This window comes from Chiloscyllium punctatum, chromosome 16 (assembly GCF_047496795.1).
Source record: "Chiloscyllium punctatum isolate Juve2018m chromosome 16, sChiPun1.3, whole genome shotgun sequence".
Classification (NCBI taxonomy): Eukaryota; Metazoa; Chordata; class Chondrichthyes; order Orectolobiformes; family Hemiscylliidae; genus Chiloscyllium; species Chiloscyllium punctatum.
The window spans coordinates 54,076,557-54,089,520 of record NC_092754.1 but is presented as its reverse complement, the minus strand read 5'-3'; the positions used below and the strand labels follow the sequence as shown (position 1 = coordinate 54,089,520).

The window sequence follows — 12,964 nt, the reverse complement described above, 5'->3', positions numbered from 1 at the left end:
CTCATTGAGCACCTCCTCCTCCTCTGTAATATGGACATTTTTCAAGATGTGACCATTTATTTCCCCACATTCTATATCTCCCATGTACTTCTTCACAGTAAACACTGATGCAAAATACTTGTTTCCTATACTGCCCATCACCTGCAGCTCCACACAATGGCTGCCTTGCTGATCTTTGAGGGTCTCTATTTTCTCCCTAGTTAGCCTTTTGTTCCTCATGTATTTACAAAAGCCCTTTGGATTATCCTTAACCCTATTCGCCAAAGCTATCTCACGCCCCTTTTTTGCCTCCTGATTTCCCTCTTAATTATACTCCCACTGCCTTTATACTCAAAAATTTTTTGGATTGGAATAAATGCAAAATATAACATCCTGACAAAACAAACGAAGGCAGAACTTACCCTCAATAAAAGTAGGGCCTTGAGTAGTGATATGGGAACAAAGAGACCGAGGGCTTCACGTCTTTGAAGTTTGTGTTACATGTAGACAGGGTGGTTAAGAAGGTGCTTAGCACACTTACCTTCATTGTTCAGACCTTTGAGTACAGGAGTTGGGACATTGCGTTGAGGATTTACAGCACGTTGGGGAGGCCTCTTCTGGAATACTCTGTCCAGTTCAGGTGGTGCTGTTATAGGAAGGATATTATTAAATTGGAGCAGGTTCAGAAGAGATTTACCAGCATGTTGCCATGAATGGAGGGATTGTGTTCTAAGGAGAGGCTGGATAGGCTGGGAATTTTTTTCACTGGCGTGCACGAGGTTGAGGGGTGACCTTATTAGAGGTTTATAAAATCAGAAAGAGTATAGATAAGGTGAATAGCCAGGAGAGAGGGGGATTCAAAACTCAGGTGCATTCATTTTGAGAAGAAATGAGAAAGATTTGAGGGGAAAGACATTAGGGTTATTAAAAAAAAATTTACACACGTGGAATGAACTTCCAGAGGAAGTGGTAGCTGTGAATACAATTACAATATTTAAAAGACCTTCAGATAAGTACATAAATAGGAAATACTTGGATGGATGTGGACCAAGCGGAGGCAGGTACAATTAGGTCAGTTTGGAATTATTGTTGGCATGGACTGGTTGGACCACAGGGCCTGTTTCCTTGCTGTATAACGTTATGACTCTAATCCTCACTAACTCTAAATTCCTCCATCCTCAACTCTCCCGATCACTGTCACCTCATCCAGCTTCACAACTCTTCCTTATTTATAGAATTCCTCACCAGCCACAGAACGCTCCCTATCTCATGTCCTCCAGTTTCTCAGATCTCTGCGATATGTGCCTTTCTTTAGTTCCAGCCTTGAGGATGCCCTCATTCACTCCGATTGGTTGGAGGACAAACTGGTACAACCTGGTCCTCCAGTACTGCTCTCTGCCCCCTATTGGCCTGCGCTGACATCAATCATCGGGGCCCATTGTGAGGTGAGTGGTGGGATCCTCCCTCTCTCTGCCCTGGGATGAGCTTCAACATTCACAGTCAATGGGGCAGTATCACAGAGCACAGGGGCTGGGGCTATTCAGCCCATTTGGGATGTACCCTCTCCCTCTGGAGATGCTGCAAATCTGTCCCAATTCCCTTCCCATTTGCCCATAGCCCCCCAAATCTTCCCTGAAAAAGTAAAATTCCAAATCTGTTTATGAATAACTGCTGAGTCTGTGTCCAGCTGCCATTCAGACTGTTCCAGATACTCAGAACTTACTGAATAAAATAATGTTCACATATTCACATTATTTGCCAATTACCTGAAAATAGTTATGAAAATTGTGACTTTGTTAACAATTCCCCTCTCTCTGCAGATTAGATATCCTAGAAACAAATTTGCACCTGGTCAAAATCACTGCTTAACGTTCTCAGCTCCAAGGACAATTATCTGTGCTTCTGCTAGCTCTCCACAAAAGAGGAACACATCTTATTTTCATTTATTAGTGTCATAGAGATGTACAGCACAGAAACAGACCTTTGGTCCAATTTGTCCATGACAACGAGGAATCCTCAACAAACGGAGCCCCATTTGCCAGCTATTGGTCCGTATCATTAGAAACTCTTCCTATTCACGTACCCAATCGGATGCCTTTCAAATGTTGTAATTGTATCAGCCTCCACTACTTCATCTGGCAGCTCATTCCACACACACACCACACAGAGCTTGAAAACTTTGCCCCTTAGATCCATTTTAAATCCTTGCCCTCTCAACTTTAGTCCATGTGATCTTGTTTTGAACCCACATAACTGGGGGGAAAAGACCCTGGCTGTTCACCATATCCATGCCCCTTATGATTTTATAAATCTCCATGAAGTCACCTCTCAGTCTTTGACTCTCCAGGGAAATTACCCCTAGCCTATTCACCCTCTCCCTGTAGCCCACATCCTCCAACCCTAGCAAAGTCTTTGTAAATCTTGTCTGAACTCTTTCAAGATTCACAACATCCTTTCCAGAACAGGGAATTTCGAACTTAAAACATAATTCCTGAAATGGCTTAATCAATGTCCTGTCCAGCCACAATTTGATGTCCCAGCTTCTGTAGTCAATGCATTGACCAATAAATATAAGCATACCAAATACCACCTTCACTCGTCTGCCTACCTGCGACTCTACTTTCAAGGAACAATGAACCTGCACTCCATGGTCTCTATGTTCAGCAACATTCCCAAGGACTTTACCATTAAGTGTACAAGTCCTGCTCTGATTTGCCTTTCCAAAATCCAACAGCTTACATTTGTCTAAATTGAGCCCAGTCTGCCATTCCTCGCTCCAATGGCCCATCTGGTCAAGAGCCTGTTGAATTCTGAACTAACCTTCTTCATTGTCCACTACACCTCCAATTTTGGTGTCTCCTGGATACCCACTGACCATATCTCATATATTCACATCCAAGTCATTTATTTAAGGACCCAATATCCATTCCAGCAGGACAATGCTGCTCACAGGCCTCCAGTCCGCAAAGCAAGCCTCCATTACCACCCTCTGCCTCCTACCTTCAAGCCAGTTTTGTATCCAAATGGCTAGTTCTCCCAACATTTCATGTTATCTAACCTTGCTAACCAGTCTACTTTGTGGAACATCATTCAATGTCCATATAGACAACGTCCACAGTCTGCCTTCATCAATCATCTTTGTCACATCTTCAAAGAAACTCAATCAAGTTAGAGAGAGAATTTCCCACACACAAAGCCATGTTAACTAGCCCTAATCAATCCTTGTCTTTCCAAATACATGTAAATCCGGTTCCTCAGAATCCCTTCCAACAACTTACCTACCACTGACGTTAGGTTGACTGTTCTCTTGTTCCCTGGCCTTTCCTTACCACCTTTTTTAAATAATGGCACCCATCTTCCAGCACCTCACCTGTCACAAACAATGATATAAATACCTCAAGGAGCGGCACTGCCATCACCTTCCTAGCTTTCCACAAATTTCTGGGATACACCTGATCAGGTCCCAGGGATTTATCCACCTTGCTACTGTTTAAGACATGCAGGACTTCCTCCTCTGTAATATAGACACTTTTCAAATTATCACTATTTATTTCCCCAAACTGTCTAGAATAGAATAGCATAGTATTTCTCCCACCTCCTGTTGTTCCACAGATGGCCTTGTTAATCTTTAAGGGGTCCTATTCTCTGTCTGGGTATTATTTTATCCTTAATATATTTGTAGAATCTCTTTGGATTCTCCTTAAACTATTTCCTAGAGATATTTCAAGTCCCCTTTTTGCTCTCCTGATTACCCTTGAGTATATTCCTGTAAAAACGTGATCCTGTACTCCCAATTCCTCCGCCTCTGCCATATCTGCTCCCAGGAGAAGCAATTCCACTCCAGGACATCCCAGAAAGATTCCTCTTTCAAGGACCAGATTTCCCTCTTACTTGATCAACAATGCACTCCAACGCATATCCTCCACTTCCTGTACCTCCGCCTTCCCCCCACCCCTCCAACCACAATAAGAATATAATCTCCCGGTCCTCAGCTGCCACCCACTAATCTCCATTAACCTCTGCTATGTCCGCTACCTACAGTCAGACCCCACCACCAGGGATATATCTCCCTCCCCAGCCCTTTCTATCTTCTGCAGAGACCATGGGATCTTTGGTGCTGATGTGCTGCCCCACGGATACCTCAGTCACTCACCCTGCCAAATGGCCTAGTGAAATTATCACTAGATGGATAATCCAGACACCCAGATAACGTTCTGGGGCCCAGGGGTTTGGATCCCGTCACGGCAGACAGTGGAATGTGAATTCAATAAAAATTTGGAATTAAGAATCTATTAAAGACCACGAATCCATTGTTGATTATTGCAAAAAGAAAAACTCATCAGATTCACTAATATCCTTCAGGGAAGGAATCTGCCATCCTTACCTGGTCTGGCCTACATGTGACTCCAGACCTACAGCAATGTGGTTGACTCTTTACTGCCCTTTGGGCCCAGTCAGTGACACCCTCATCCTGTGAATGAATAACAAAGAAGGTCAAGTCTTGTACACAACCATACTATTCTTACAGATAAGTGATCTCTTAGTAAATTTGCTTTTCAAATCCCTGCTGACTATTGGGGAAGGGGGTCAACATTACCATCCCAATAAGGAGATCATCCCTTTCTTATTTCTCAGTTCCACCTGTATAACCTGCCTGGATGTACTCCCAGGAATACCCTCTTGAAGCCCAGCTGTAATGTTATCCCGAATCAAAAATACCTCTCCCCCTGCTCTGTTGCCCCCTTTCTATCTTTGCTATCCCATCTATACACTGGAACATGAAGCTGCTGGTCCTATCCATCATTAAGTCATGCCTCTGTAATTGCTATAATATCCCAGGGCGATGTTCAAAACCATACCCTGAGCTCCTCTGCCCGACCTATCGGGCCTCCTTCATTGAAATAAATGCAGTGTAACTGCTCATTCTGTACCTTGCCCTTGTCTGCCTTGACTGTTTGACGTCTGAACTGTACCAGCGTTGGACTGAGCTCTTCCCTCACTCTCTCTCTGGGTTTACCCACATTCCTTCACTGGTTTAATGCCTCCTGAATAGCACTACCAACTGTTCCCTTCCAGTACCAGTACAATCCATCCTTGTGATGGAGGTCAATTCTACCCCACAAGAGATTCCAATGATCCAATAATGTGAACTCTTCGATTCCTATGTCATTGATACCAATAAACAACAGCCTCCCCTCAAAATGGTTATTCTCCCCTTTAAGAATATTCTGCTCCCTCTCGGAGACATCCTTATACAAAAATTACACATTCAAGTAATAAACCTTACACACATCAGGTCATCATAAAAGGATTACATGACACATTGAAGGTTTGGGGAGACCTTTTGAGAGAATGCGATGATTCAAAGGAGAATTTTTAAGCAGCAAATGGGATTGATCTGGAACACAATACTCACACACACAATGCAAATATCCAGATCCTGACATACTGAGTAATTCAATTAGAGTTTAGCAGAATATTTACTGAGATTACCATCTGAATGTCCACCTGTAATATCCTGTAATATAAGTTTATAAAATCTGTCACTATCAGTTCAAGTTAGAAACTCACACCATCCCCTCCTCGTGGCCCAGGATTACTGTACATATTACCCTTGAGGACATCAGCAGTCAACTCAGAGGGAAATCTGTGGGTTTCTAGGAGATTCCAACTTGAGATCTTATGTGACTGAACACAGCAGTTCTTTGACACATTGGAGAAAATGATCCAAGCGTCAGTGAGATATGGGGAACAAGAATGACTTTCTTTTCTTTCATTCCGTGCTGCCGCTTTGCCTCATCAATAAGACACAGGTGTGAAAGGCTAATGCCTAACGATGGGCAAGTTGTCTCCATCCTGACCAATGGGTAGGAAGATCCTCTCAATCACTCCAAAGCGTATCCCTAAAAAGAGAGCAACTCTGTCTGCTTCCCACTGCCCAGTGCTCCCTGTAAATGTTTGGAAGAATGGGAAGGGGTGGGGGGGATATCTCCTAGAAAAGGCATAACTGTAAAGGTCTAAGAGGATTATGAAAAGAGAGAGATGCACAGGATAAGGGGGCAACAAGTTACCAGATGGGGTGTAACTTGGGAAAAATGGGAAGTTGCTCATTTTGGAGGAGATAATAAAAGAACAAAGTACTGTTTAAATGGTGGAAACTGTAGAAAGCTGTACCACAAAGGGACCAGGGGTAATTGTTCAGGAAACACAGAAAGCTATCACACAGTTACAACAGGGAATCAGGAAGGGGAATCGAATATTTTGTTTCAAAAGTTTTCAGTATTAGAGTTTGGAGTATATACCTGAGAGTAACGTGTGGAAGTGCTGGTGAGACCACCATATCTGCAGGAATGAGAGCAGTTTTGGTCCCTTTAGATAAGGAAATGTGTCACTTTATTGGAGGCATTTCAGGGAAGATTCAATGAGATGATCCCTGGTTTGGAGGGATTATCTTCTAAATAAAGGCTGAAAAGGTTGGGACTCTACTCACTGGATTTTGGAGAAAGAGAGGTGATCTCATTGAGACAGATGGGATTCTTAAGGGGTTTGACAGGATAAATACTGAGAGGATGTGTCTGAGGGTAAATACTGAGAGGGGAGTCTGAAACCAGATTCTGAGTTACGGAATCAAGAGTTTTGTTTTGGATTCAAGTATAAGGGAACACAGACGTGGGTAAGGGGTTTCAGTAGCAATGGAGCTGGGGGGAGGTGGAGAAAAGCAATGTTTAAGAGATTGGAATTCCTAGTGTTGTGATTGTGTGGATGTCTGATCAGAAGGTCATCTTGGGGTCAGATATAACAGCAATATTGTGAAGAGTGTCATTCTGCCTCAGAGAGTTCCCAGTGAGAGGGAGGGGCTCAGCAGAAAGGTAAAGGTAAGGCAATGGGTTTAACCATGACAATGTTTCATTGGAGGAAACTGCAGCTAATCAAGTAGTAGGAATGTGGTAAGCAGTTTGATAACTGAGTAACAGTGGAGTAATGGAGAGGGATGATGGGGAGGGAGAGCTGGGCATCGGCAGTGTACATGTCAAACCTAACACAGTGTTTTTGGATGATATCACCTCCTGGCACTATGTATGTGAGATACAGGAGAGACCAAGGATAGATCGTTAAGGGACAGCAAATGCAAGGAATTCAGAAAGGAAAAGGAGAGTGGAGATGGAGCAAGATTTTCCAACAACGGTGGGGTCAAATATCAGTTTTTCACAGAATGGGAGAGAAGGACATAACCAAAAAAAGACCAACAGACAGAACAAGGAACAATATCTATGAATTGGCGAGGGGGAGAGATGAGGCGGCAGTGGAGGAAAGAGAGTTGGAAAGGGAGTTGAGCGAGATTAGGGGAAAGGGTCAAGGTGAGCTCTGATAAGGCTTGACAAGACACTGAAGAAAGATGTAGGTTTGGGACAAAAACCAGGAACACCACGTGAGGCAGTTTGGCTCGGCGGGCTAGTGGGAGGGAGAGAAACAGCAGATCGGATTATCTCAGTCTTAGTGACAGAGAAACTCCATGTACTCCTCACTCGTTGTTGGAGGGGAGGATGGAGGACACAGGATGATGGACAGTGTTTTACAAAGAAACAAAACCAGGGTTAGTGATATTTAAAATGAGTGAACAAACCTGATGTATTTAGCTTTTATCCAGAATATTAAAACAAACGACTGAAGTCCTGGTTCGAATCCCATCTTGGCAGATGGTGGCATCTGAATTCAAGAAAATAAAACAACGTATTAGGAATCTCCTGATCTCCATGAAACCATTGTCATTGGCGAAAAAAATCCTGCCAACCTGACAGCAGCCCAGCCAGCTACTCACTGTATTAATCAATGCAAAGTCTCAACACAGGAATGAAACTGGATGGACCAGTTGGCAACTAACAAGGCACCAGAAATTACAACCACAGAATCAGCTCTCTTGATGGTGCAACGTCCTCCTCACTAACATATGGTTTTTGGTGCCAAAATGTGGAGAGCTGTCTCACAGACTAGTCAAGGAACAGCCTGACATAGTCATACTCACGGAATCATCCCTTACAAACAATGACCAGACACCACCATCACCGTCCCTAGATATCGAGAGTGTGGTGCTGGAAAAGCACAACAGTCAGGTAGCATCCAAGGAGCAGGAGAATCGACATTTCTAGCCTAATCCCTTCATCAGCCTGACTTGCTGTGCTTTTCCAGCACCAGAGTCTTGACTCTAATCTCCAGCATGTGCAGTCTTCACTTTCTCCTGAAATCTCTGGAAATGTCCCGTCCCACCAGCAGGACATACCAGGCAGATGTGGTGGCACAGTGGTGTATAGATAGGGAGGATTTGCCCTGGGAGTACTCAGCATTGGCTCCGGAGACCAGGAAGTCTCATGGCTCCTGCTGATTACCACGTCCCGTCCTCCCTTGGCTGATGAATCACTCCTCCTTCATGTTGAATAACATTTGGAGGAAGCACTGAGGCAATAAAATGGTGTCAAATGTACTCTGGGTACAGGATTTCAATGTCCACAATCGAGACTAGCTCTGCAACAGAATTACTGACTGAGCTGGTCAGGTCCAAAAGGACATAGCTGCTCAACTGAGTCTGCAGCAGGTGGTGAGGGAACCAACAAGCGGGAAAAACATACGTCATCTCAGTGTTATGAATTGACCAGCTGCAGATACTGATACTGTCATGGACAGATGTAAGACCAACCATCACACATTCCTTTTGGAGACAAAGTCTTGCCTTAAAGTTGAGAAAAATCTCCATCGTGTTGAGTGACACTATCACCGTTCTAAATGGGTTAGACTTTGAAGAGATGTAGGATCTCAAACTGGGTATCTCTGAGGCACTGTGGGACATCAACAGCAGCAGAACTGTACTCCAGCACAATCTGTAATCTCATGGGTTTGTACATCCCGCACTCACCCATTACAATGGACAGGAAAGGAGGGCATGCCAAGAGCAGCACCAGGCAGACTTAAAAATGAAGTGCCAACTGGGTGAAGCGACCAAGCAGGACTATCTGCATATCAAACAGCATCAGCAGCAAACAACAGAGCTAAGTGATCCTACATCCAATGGAACAGATCGGAGCTCTGCAGTTCTGCCACACCCAGTTGTGAACGGTGATGGACAATTAAACAACTCACTGGAGGAAGCATCACAGATATCCCCACCCTTACTGATGGAGGGGCCTCAGACACCCATGCACTAGATAAGATGACAGCATTTGCAGCAATCTTCAGCCAGAAGTGTAAAGTGGGATGATCCATCTCAGCCTTCTCCAGTGGTTTCCAACATCACAGATGTGAGTTTTAAAGCAGTTCAGTTGAATTTGAATAACATCAAGAAATGGTTCAGTAGTGCAAAGGCTACAGGCCCTGCCAATATTCTGGCAATAATACTGATGGTTTGTGCTCCAGAACTTGCCACCCACCAAGCCAAGTACCGCTCCAGCACTGGCATCTACCGACAATGTGAAACATTGCCCAGGGATGTTCAACACAAAAATACAGGGCAATCCAACCCAGCCAATTTCCATCTATCAGTCTACACTCGATTAGCAGTAAAGTGATGGAAGATGTCATCGACAGGGCTACCAAGCAGCAGCTGCTCAGCAACAGTCAGATCAGCGACCCTCATTTTAGGCTCCACCAGGGACACTCAGCTCCCGATTGTGTTACTGCCCTGATTCACAATCTGGCAACCAGCTGAATCCCAGAGGTGAGGTGAGGTGAGTGTGATAACTCAGTCCCACTCCAAGACCACTATTTCTAGCTGATTCCACCCTTGTCTCAGCTCATACACTTTCATCCACCTTGTGTTATCTCCAGACTTCATTTTCCAAACACACTCAGGGCCAGCTTCCCACATTCAACCTCCCTGTAATCTCAAGAAAGTCTAAATCTCTGCTTGTTGATTCATCAAAAGGCTCCTAATTATAATCAACATACAGCCATAGAGATGTACAGCAAGTAAACAGACCCTTCGGTCCAACCCGTCCATGCTGACTAGATAACCCAACCCAATCTAGTCTCACCTGCCAGCACCTGGCCAATATCCCTCAATTTAAAATTCTCACACTTGATTTAATTCCTGACTGTGATAATCCCTAGCTCCCCGCACCACACACACTGAGACCTCGACAACCCATTTTCTTGAAGACTCCCAACCATTTGTTAATTCATTACTTCACCTGTGTGGCTGTTTCTACAGGTGCTGAAGCAGCTTGGTCTGAAATTCGCAGCCGAAACCTCACAGGTCTGCTTACCACCTTTAAGACATCCCTCAAAACCTGCTTTTTGGCAATGCTTTTGGTCACCTGACCTAAAATCTCCACCTCTGGCCTTATGTCTAAAGTTCTCAATAGTATTTTTGAGAAATTATAAGCATGATAATAAAAATACAAACTGTTGTTGATTTGGACATTATTTTCAAATCATCACTGTTGCTGAATAAATAGTCTATAATGCCACTTACCCAATCACATTGTAGGAGCACCTCCACCACACAAACTGCAGCTGTACAAGAAAGTCAAACATCACCCTCTTCACAAGCAACAGGGCTTTGGCATTAATCCCTGGTATCTGTGGAAGGAGAAACACAGTTGATGTTTCAGGGAGTGCAAAATGGATTACAGGGAATGAAAATGGTGCAGAATTTGATCGTCAGAAATGGAAGGAAAATACACTCGCTTATTGGAAAAAAAGAATTCTTGACTGTCAAATATATTCAAGAAAAAGTAATCTGATAATAGAGCAACACATGGTCAGGGGCTGGGCCGCAGTGAAAAACTCATTTACAAAGGGTCTATAAAAGTAATAATAGAGTAGTAAACAGACCGATAATACACCCATGGTTCGAGACTGAGGAAGCTAGATATTGACAAAGTGGTTATGAGGGAGCCCAGAGGTGAATCAGAGCAGTATGGGCTGCTATGATCCCAATGACTCTATACCATGCGCCTTGCTGCACCTTGCCCCCTACAAAGATGGCGGCGGTGCACGTGTCCAGTGAATCGTTGTCCCGAATAAAGATGGCGGCGCTCACTCAGGTCTGCAGCCGCGCTGAGGCCATTCCTAATTTGCTGCAAACACGGGACTGAGACGTTCAAATGTATGTTTTCCGACGGGCACAATTTGTTTGTAAAACCTCTCCGCTCATAGCAACACAGTTTTTCTCCCGTTTCCCGATTTATTTCTTTCCTTACCGGATCCTTTCTTTCCATAACTTCCTGAGCATTCATTACAGCAACTCTGCGCCGTGCGCGAAGGTGATCACATGGTTGTTTAGCTCCGCCCTTCATTCACGTTGATTGGTTGGAGGACCAACAACTCCGGCTAGGTCATCCAGCTCCGCCCACCGTCCTTTCATTGGTCCGGTGCTGACATCAATCACCCGGGGTCGCCTTTGTTGACGATAGCATCAGCTAAAGCAGGACACACTGCGCATATGTTGGGTAATGTGATGGGAGAGTTTACTGAGGCTAAGAATTCCCTTTGTGTGAGTTCTGCAGTAGATTTCATTTATTCATGGAGGGAATTGCTTTCCTACTCATGACTGTATAGCTGTGATTGATGAATCAATGCCATCTGAACCAGTACATAAACACCCCATTTTCACATTCGGGATCTTTAGCACATTGTATCACGCTCGTTTTGGAAACAAAAAAGCATGAAACGGAGCCTCAAGGAATCGGAGCAGGCGTAGGGCATTCATTGCCTTCAGCTTGTTCCCCCATTCTATCAGATCATGGCTGGGCCAACCCAGACCTCAACACCTCTTTTATGCTTGATCCGCATAGCCCTCAACTGCTCAATATTTCAAAAATCTATCTGCCCTCTTTTAAAATAATTTGAGACAGAATTACAGATTCCCTACTGTGTAGAAACAGGCCCTTCAGCCCAACAAGCCAGAACAACCCTCCGAAGAGTAACCGAACCATTCCCCTCCCACATTTAACTTTCACAATTGTTTGGGCGAGAAAATTCTAGCCATTCACCGAGAGAAAAAAATTCTTTACGTTTTTTAAAATGAATGTTCCCTTATATAATGTCCCCTGGTTTGAGACTTCACTGGTGCTAGAAGATCTAGTCAACATCTACCCTGTCAAGCTCCTCAGAATCTTGTTTCCATAAGATCACCCCTGCTTATCTATTCTTGATAGGTCAAAGCAGCTAAGTAAATCTTTTTTGAATGGTCTCCAATGTTGGTTTATCCTTTATTAAATATGGGAGTTATCATTGTATACAGCACTGCAAGTGAGGACTCAGCAACAGCCAGTGTGGTTAACTAATCCTCAATCCATCCTAATACATTACGCCGATACCATGAACTCCTTGTGCAATTAACTTTTATGTAGCACCTTATCATTTGCATTTTTAAAATCCAAATACAGAACATCATTGGATTGCCCTTTATCAGCCCTACTTGTTATCTCCTCAATGAACTGTCATAAATTTGTCAAATATAGTTTCTCATTCACAAAACCCAGTCTACCATGTTTAATGATAAGCTTTTCCAAATGTCCTGCAATTTCTTACTTTAATATTTGACTCTGTAGATTATTTCAGTAGATTTGCTAAGTATGATTCGCCTCTCTTAAGTCCATGCAGACTCTGTCCAATCCTGTCACTGTTCAGTAAGAAACTTGACTGTACTCCAATATAGTTACTAAACGTATCTGTATTTCTTTTTAAAAATTGACTATTTATAAATGCTGGACCCATGCAATATCAATGAATTAGTGACTCTGAATTTGGGTTATAATGTTTTTTCTATTAATTCCTTTTCGTACTGTGTTATGCAAACAGCACCAAGTGATCACTCTTAATTGTGAGTAACTTTGAAAATAATATATTTTAAAAATGACATCCCAAAATGCTGCCTCATTATTGTGCAAGGAGGATTTTGCATTCAGTAGTTTGCAGATAAAATTGAACAGATTTTTGCTGCAATTTAGCCAGACTGCAGGTTACACCAAAGTGGCAACTCTGTTGTCAA

The 12,964-nt window shown here is 43.5% G+C and overlaps 1 long non-coding RNA gene across 1 annotated transcript; it reads right to left on the bottom strand.

Annotated features, from left to right (window-relative positions):
* Nucleotides 1–490: 490 nt before the first annotated feature.
* On the bottom strand, nt 491–10,544 carry LOC140487192 (uncharacterized). The gene is made up of 4 exons (XR_011962732.1): nt 10,442–10,544; nt 7,604–7,686; nt 4,364–4,450; nt 491–625 (listed from the first exon to the last, which is right to left on the bottom strand). It is a non-coding gene; the product is annotated as an uncharacterized lncRNA (long non-coding RNA).
* Nucleotides 10,545–12,964: the final 2,420 nt, after the last annotated feature.